The 8,400-nt window shown below is 40.6% G+C and overlaps 1 non-coding gene across 1 annotated transcript; it reads left to right on the top strand.

Moving 5' to 3' along the window:
• Positions 1–6,815: 6,815 nt before the first annotated feature.
• Positions 6,816–6,922, top strand: LOC131902856 (U6 spliceosomal RNA). The gene has a single exon (XR_009377140.1). It is a non-coding gene; the product is annotated as a U6 spliceosomal RNA (small nuclear RNA).
• The last annotated feature ends 1,478 nt before the right edge of the window (positions 6,923–8,400 follow it).

Genomic DNA, 8,400 nt, shown 5'->3' with positions numbered 1-8,400 from the left:
ATGGTTGTTTTGTCTAAAGGATAATGTGTGGAAAGCTTGGTCCTTAGTGTAACAATGCTGGGAGTTGAGGTTGAGTATAAATTCCTTAGACCAATTGGGTCACATTCTTGCCTATGGCATCTCTTTTTCTCATAGTTGCTCCTAAAATCATCATTCATTATGAGGTAACTCATGTAAGGGAAATCCACATGCTACCATTACGTTTGGACTTTGAGCATTCAAAAATGTGAGTTACATAAAACTCTTTTCTTTAGAAAATTATTCAGCCTCAGTGTTTCATTATGCTAATAAAATATCTCTAAATTTTTTGGATATTTGTTTAAGAAGTGTTACATTTGTTTATGCTGTGGAATATTTGTTTAATGATGCAAAGATGTGTTGCATTCTTTTATGTTGCATTTGTTTAACTCTATAAAGCTATGTTACTTTGCTTGTCTAAAACACCCCCTATGTTGTGGCAGTTCTCTACACTTGCATTCCCATTTCTACAGCATTCTTTCTTCAGAGGAAGTGAGTGCAGACCGAGGCCAACCCTTCACATACTTTCAAGCTCCTTATTTCTCAAAATTTCTAAAAAAATGCATGAGTTTCAATTCTGGCTTAATGATCTTGGACAAGTGACTCAGCCTTATTGAACTTTAATTTCTTATATGATACGTATGTAAAATATCTGGATGTCAAAGTTTACGACATAAAAATTTAACAAAGATTAGTTGGTTATAAAGGATCTTAGCCTAATTAGATAGGATGAACCAGACTGGACAGTAATATTTGAAGACGTAAGTCCAAGCCATTAAATATTAGACTGAGGAGTGTGTGTTTGACCTAATTCACATTAATGAGCCATTCAATCCAAATTCTTTAGCATCTAGGGTGTTATTACTACTGTGTGTGAAATGGATTATACTGGTAGCTATGAGCGGGATGTGGCTAAAGCCTTGTTACTTTTCCTGAAGACATGTGAACAAATGTCTGTTTACACCAGATAGCTTACCAAGACAGATCAAAGAAATTATTCTATATAAGCTCAAGTTGGTGAACCAATGAATTTACGTGGTTCACTTTCAAGAGCACGGATAAGGTTTTGCTTACAGGGGTGTGAGTGACTGAAAGACAGCTGCATCTCCAAAAAAATCCCTATGCATTGTGGGTAACGACCTCATAGAAACTGCCTCATGGACTTCTGGCTTCTGGTAACTTTCTATGTCATATGTGCTCTGAAACCTTCCACGACCATGTACAGAAGAAAGGTAGGATGGAGTGGTGGCTGGGATGCCAAGTGAGGAACCTGTGACCCACCCCTTCCACTAAGGAGTGTTGATAGCTCTCTGGCAATAATCCTAGTGTTGATTCATTATTTTGCTTATTTTATTGACATGACTACAGAACAAAGTCTATCTGTACTAAAGCCAGGCCCATGCACAGAGGACATCATTTTACCCTGACACCCTACCACTTACCTATGGCCCTTGTATCCCTCCCACACCCCCCCTCTTCTGTAGTGACATTCCCTGAGTCTTTTAGGGGGTGATATGTACATGATCGTTTTGTGAGACTTGGGCTTCCATGCTATGGCAACAGTCACTTGTTTGGGCTGTCTAACTAGTTATGAGTCCCTGCCAGTAACCACCACCTGTTGTAAGAAGTTTCCCTCCCCACTCAAGGCTTGACAAAAGCAGCAATCTATGGTTCTAAACACAACTGTTTCAAGGAAATTTGACAGGCACACAGCATTCACTCAACCAAACAATAGGATGACACACAGTCTCATGCCTGGTGAGCTTCCAGAACCAGCTCATACTACTCAGCCCAGCCTGGGGTCAGTGGGAAGTGGAGTCATGCTTTCCTTTGCTGTACCCATTGCTGCAACTCTCTCCAGAATCCAAGAGACTTGGCTGCTGTTAGCTGATCAGCCACACCTTGCTGCTGAGAGAAAGTCCTGGACATAGAAACAATTTCCACTCCAGTATATTTTCTTACAGGAGAGAAATGTCCACCACACACTGTCCAGGGTGAAAAGTTGTTTATCCCCATGAGAAGGTTAATATTTTTCACCCACACCATTCTGTCCCTATATGTATTCATAGCTGCCCATTGTCGCCGCATTGCTTTTGTGGGCTGCAATGAATTGAGGCACACTGAACTTCAGCATCCACAAAAACCTTTATGCACGCTGTACACCACTAGAGGGCTAACATATGTTCAACTCATTGTCTAGCTACAGCATGACTCCCCTGTAGGCAACCTTGACTGCCTCATTGAGGAGTTGAGTGGGAAGGTTCCCTCTCTCACAAGATCTCCTTCCTCCATAGTGGCAGGTGCAATAGGAATCACCCACACCTCTTCCATCCCTTCTGTGAACTTGCACTCAGGCTCTACAGCCTTCCAGAAGCTTACTAGCAAAGTCTTTGAATTTTTGTCATTTTTTTCCCTGTAAGCAACTTCAGGCTCAATAGGAATCTAGCCACTTTTGCCTTGGATTGATCTTGACAGTCTCTTAAGTGGCTTCCCCTTCTCCCTCCATCAATTGCTTTAGCACTTTACAAACCTGATTCCCATGGCATTTGAAGTCACTCAGATCTTCGAAAGCATCCTGTAACCCGTAAGGATCATGCTCTGCCACAGGGTTCAGCAAAGCCACTGAAGTCCCTTAATAAGCCCGTGGACTCCACTGGACTACTTTCTTTTGTCCACCTCCCTTTTTTTTGAAAGTATTTTTTCTCATATAATATATCTTGATTACAGTTTCCCCTCCCTCTACTCCTCCCAGTTTCTCCCCACTTCCCCTCCTATCCAGATCCACTGCCTGTCTCTCATTAGAAAAGAAAATAGGCTTCTAAGGGATAATAATAAAATATAGTAAGTTAAAACAAAGCCTAACACATTGGAATAGGATAAAACAAACAGAAGGAAATATCCCCCCCTCCAAAAGCACAAGAAACAGATATAGACACAGAGATCCACTCATTCACACACTCAGGAATGCCATAAAAACATTAAACAGGAAGCCATGATATATGTGCAAAGGACCTGTCAGGAGAGAGAGAGAGAGAGAGAGAGAGAGAGAGAGAGAGAGAGAGAGAGAGAGAGAGAGAGAGAGAGAGCCCTGACACAACATTATGAGACAAGGAGCCTCCGAAGATGCTGTTTAGTCCATTTTCTGTTGTCCATCTAGTGCTGGGTACACAGCCTGCCCTTCAGAGTAGTTTGTTTTTCAGCTCCAGGACATTATCTGATGTAGACCTGTGCAGGTCCTGTGCATACTGCTTCAGTCTCCATGAGTTCATATTTATGTTGAGCCTGTTGATTCAGATGACCTCATTTCCTTTATGTTCTCCATCTTCTCTAGCTCTTACACTCTTCTCTCCCTTTCTGTAAGGTTCACATCCCATTTAGTGCTGAGTGTTCCAAGATCTCTACTCTCTGAATAATGTCTGTCTGTGGGTCTCTGCATTTGTTCCCATCTGCTGCAGGAGGAAGCTTCTCTGATGATGGCTGAGCAAGGCACTGATCTAGGAGTACAGCAGCATGTCATTAGGAGTCATTTTATTGCTTTGTTCTTTTAGTAGAAGAGTTGAACTTAGGTTTACACTAGGCCCCTGAGCTATCTAGTTTCAGGTTCTTGGTCACCCAAGCAGTGTCAGGTATTGGATCCATCTGTGGAATGAGTCTTAAGTCATTTTTATTTGGTCTGGTAGATTGGGCATCAAAAATTGTCTACCATGCTGAGCAATGTCTACCATCCTCTCAGCAATTCCAGTCTTTCCTCCGATTCCTTCCAGTCCTTGAAATTCATGGAGACCTCAGCTGGCAATGGCCAGTGTCTAATGGTTCATATGAGCCAGTACATCAGGAACTGTTTTTTCTTGAATTGTCTCAGGTTCTATGGCTTTGGTCTCAAGGAGTGACAAGTAGTTATATTACTTAGTTCGTCTCAGATACTCAGACTGATCCCATCCACCCCATTTTTCTATAGTCTCAGAAGTCAGGCTGAGAGAGAGGTTCTTCCATTTCTCATTTAAAAATCCTTCCCAGTTCAAAGAGTTCAGAAGCAGAATACTGTGGTTTCCTGCACTGAGGCATCATTAAAGTCCTCATAAGCACCCTGAATCCTAGATTTTATCTTCTACTGTGTTAAAGGTTGGACCGGAGGCATTTTTCTATCATTTCTGTTTCATTCTCTTCCTCCTCACCATTGTGGCTCTTCTCATATGTTTCAAGTGTTCATATATGGGAGGAGCTCTTTAGCAGAAGTATAATTAGAACTTCTTCTTCCTGCCCCCAAGTTATAAGAAATTACAAGCCAGCTCCTGCATCTCACCCTCTCTTATCAGAAGATAACATGGATGATGACACCTGAATGTTATTTTCCCATTGTAAAGTTTTATTTCCACTTTATATAAGGAAGTTCCATCTGTACAGTGGACTTGAATTCAGTTTCATATCTTATAACCATTGCAATGGCTTGTCAAAAGTGTAATCCCATATATACCAATCTCAGGAATTACAATGTATTCTCTAGTTCTTCAACCACTCTCAACGTGTTCTCATACTCAGGCAGAAGACATTGTTCATCATGGAGAAGTGGCACTCTATACCACATGGAATAAAAAGGTCACCCTGGGCTACATTCCCTCAAGAATACCTCGCCTTCAGATGGCTCACCGACAGAAAATATGATCTTGTCAGGATTTCCACCCTCAACACTCCTCCCTCAGTTTTTCAGCCTTAGCTGTTTATCTTACTATTCAAGCAGGGGTCACACAATGCTTCTTGTAACTTATCTTTGCTTCTGTTTATTTTTATGCTTGTTATACATTTATGTTGCTTTTCCTGGGGAGACATTAACAGACATCTATTCATTCCACAAAAAGTACCAGTGACTGACCACAGAAACCATTCTATTCAATACCAATTTGATGAATCAATGACTTTTGTTTTTCTAGATTACTTACAAGACTGTGGATGACCCATAAACCACTGTGTCACCAGGAAGTCCTACTCCATTGCAGATGATGACTTCATAGAAGCTACTTTATGAAGCCCTCCTTCTCCTGCCTTCTGTAAACCTATTTCCCATTTGCTCTAGCACCTCCAAAGATCATGTGTGGTGGTGGTCAGAATCTCAGGAGAAGCTCATGTGCCCTGCCCCTTCTACTAAAGAGTATTAATAGCACCACTTCTGTCCACATAGCCCTAGCTATTGCTGTATTATTTTGATTTTTCCATTGCCATAGCTACAGGGGCAAGGTTATCTCTTCTTCATGATAGTGATGGGATACAGTCATTCAGGCCCTTGCCCAGAGGAGACAGTTTTACTGCATCAGCTATCATATCAGATCTATGGTATGTTTTATAGTGGTGTCTGTTCCAGAACCACAGCAAGATTGTGGGAATCTCCGTGCTTCTATAAATCTACTGATTGCCTTCAAAGAATCCCTAAAGAAGGAGGCTACCGTGCATATGTAGCTCTCCTTTATCTTAGCCGGGAGTTCCCCTGGCTTTTCTATTATGATAATAACTACTACTTTGCTCATATTGCTTTTCTATCTGCTCTCATGGGTCTGCACAGCTCAGCTTTCTTGCATTAATTCTTTCATTGCTGTGACCAAATACCTACCAAGAACCAACTTAAGGGAGACTATTATTTTAACTAATCATCAGGGTATAACATTCATCAAGGTGGGGGAAGCATGACATCAGGAAAGGTTCACTGTTGTGGCCATGGGAATGTGCCCACATGTCAGTGGATCGGGAAGTAGAGAAAAGGGTGTGTCTTCCCTCCTCAGTTAATACTCTCCAAAACACCCAGGTGATTCTGGGAGTCAAATTGACAATGAAGATTAAGCATCCAAGTCTCCACAACAGAATGAGCAAGTCCTTATTATAAAGGAATCTTTGTGTCCTTACACATTTATGTGAGGTGAGAAAGAGGTCAAGGACATGTAGCTGAGCAGTCAGAAGCATGGTGCAGTCCTTGGGGGTGGGAGAGTCCTGGGAGTTTAGATTTGGGTGGGAAGGCCAGGAGTTAGATGGATCAGGTAAGTTTTCAATATCAGATGACCCCTGAATGGAAAGGCTGAGTGAGATAGCAATATACATCTCCTTGGTTCTGTATCATTGAAGAACTATGAAGAATACAACTCTGGCTATGTCTTCTCTGGGAATTAGGCTCATCTAAGCATGTTTTGCTATCATATGGTCAGATGTTTATATATAAAATGAAGTAAGGGTTGATTTGTTGGAAGATTCTAAAAGGTTCTGTATGTTTTTGACTTTGGGCAATTTTGACTTTTTCGGAGTGGCTAACACAGTAATGGGGCTGTAGATGTTTTCTTCATGGAGGAGGCCTAGAGGCTTCTGCTTGGTACAAACCAGAAATGGTCAAGTCATGAGAAAATCAAGTGAATTCGAGAGTTAGATGAATGATTTTCAATGAGGCTCCATGTGGACTAAATGGGTACACTGCACAGTCATATTAGGGTCTTCATTTTACATTTTTATAATACTCAAATTCCTAGTTCTTAAATGATGCTTACCCCATTCTCCATCTAAAACACATTCCCTGGGAATGTCTTTCTTTCAGCCATGAAACAATAATGTAGGAAAATTAACTGGAATAGACAAAAATAAGGAGGCTTGATTGTTAAGTGAGCCCTAGCTTTGACTTACTACTGCAAGATCTGAGATTCTTCTACAAAAGATGATGATGTGACTTAGTTTAGCTATTGAGGTTCTTTCAAAGTTTCATTCATTATTTCATTGATCCACTCTCTCATCTATTCTACAAATGTGTGTTGAAAGTATGCAATATTGTGCTCACTTTGGCAGCACATATATAAAAATTGAAATGACACAGAGAAGATTAACATGGACGCTGTTCAAGGATAACATGCAAATTTGTGAAGCTTTCCATATTTTTTCTATTTCAATAAAAGAGAAAAAATCTCATAAAATAAAAACTGAAAATATGGAATTAGACATAACAAGTTAACATATTAATGCTGGATACATAGTGAGAGTGGGGATATATATACATGTACATATATACATGTATACACACATATATACATATATATTTATATATACACATATATATGATCTTTATGAAATTCATAGTCAATCAGGAGTGACTATGAATATATATATATATATATATATATATATATATATGATCTTTATGAAATTTATAGTCAATCAGGAGTGATGGACAGTTTGTTTTTAGTCCTAGAAAAGAATCTAGGGCTTTAGCTGTGCTAGGTAAGTGCTCTATCATTGAGCTACACCACCCGCCTTAAACGGACAATTTAAGCAAGTGTGCTACTTTATAATAAAGACTTCCAGAAATAAAGTATCATCGGTGATCATGCAAAATATGCCTTCTTAGGAGATAAGTTGAACCAAAAAGCGCACTTGTATACAGTACATTTGGCCTGCTAAAGGAGGCCATTCCAACATAAAGGAGGAGCATTCCAACATTCCCTGAATAGGTATGGAAAAAAGAGACAATATGGTGGATTGGCAAGGTGCCTCAACGCTTTAGTAACCAGGCCTGGGACTCTGAGTTTGGAGTCCCTCAGGCTCACATAGGGGAAGGAGGGAACCAATTCCTGCAAGTTATTCTCTGACTTCTACATGTACATCATAGCATTTGTGCACATTCCTGCACATACAGGCACATAACATACATATAATAAAAAAAAATTAAAAGAAACAATATGGCAGATTTAAGGGAAACCATATTGTCTGCATGGCTGGGGATGAGAATAGTGACAGAATCGAGGTTGAAGAAGAAAAGAAGAGCTGGCTGTAACTGTCTGGTATGATGACGTATTGTGTAATACGCAGGCCCCCGTTTCAGTTAGCCTAACCTTCTTCCTAGCCATCTGCGTTATTTTTGTACTGAAGATACCGGAAATGTGAGCTCATCCATTACCAGAACCCAGTGTCTTTCACACTTTCAGTCACCTCTCAAATGTCTCTGGCAATTGTGGTGTCTGGGCTTGGCCCAGCTTTCCTGGCAAAAGACAGAAACACACATCTTCCAGACTGGGCTCAGAACATGTCTTCTTGCCTTCTGGGAGAATTGCTGCTTGAGACATCTAATTTTACAGATCATGGTTTTGGAGAAAAATATGTCACCCCAGAAGTAAGTAGGAAATTATTCACTTTTGGAGAGATAGAAATGTCAAGTCAGATTGGTCAGGCCCTAAGCTAGATTCCCAGGCAGAGAGCCAGGAACACTAGCACCCTCTGCTCCCATCCAGTCCCAAGATGTACTGATGTAGGAGCTAACAGATGCTTGTCACTGGGCTCTAGCTCACTTTAGAGCAATTTCTCACGCTGCTGCTTGTCCTTCATGACCCTAGAGAACTATTACACATCTTCTATCTTAAGTAT

Source organism: Peromyscus eremicus, chromosome 1 (assembly GCF_949786415.1).
Source record: "Peromyscus eremicus chromosome 1, PerEre_H2_v1, whole genome shotgun sequence".
Classification (NCBI taxonomy): domain Eukaryota; kingdom Metazoa; phylum Chordata; class Mammalia; order Rodentia; family Cricetidae; genus Peromyscus; species Peromyscus eremicus.
The sequence above is the reverse complement of the archived record's forward strand: the minus strand, read 5'-3'. Positions and strand labels throughout refer to the sequence as shown.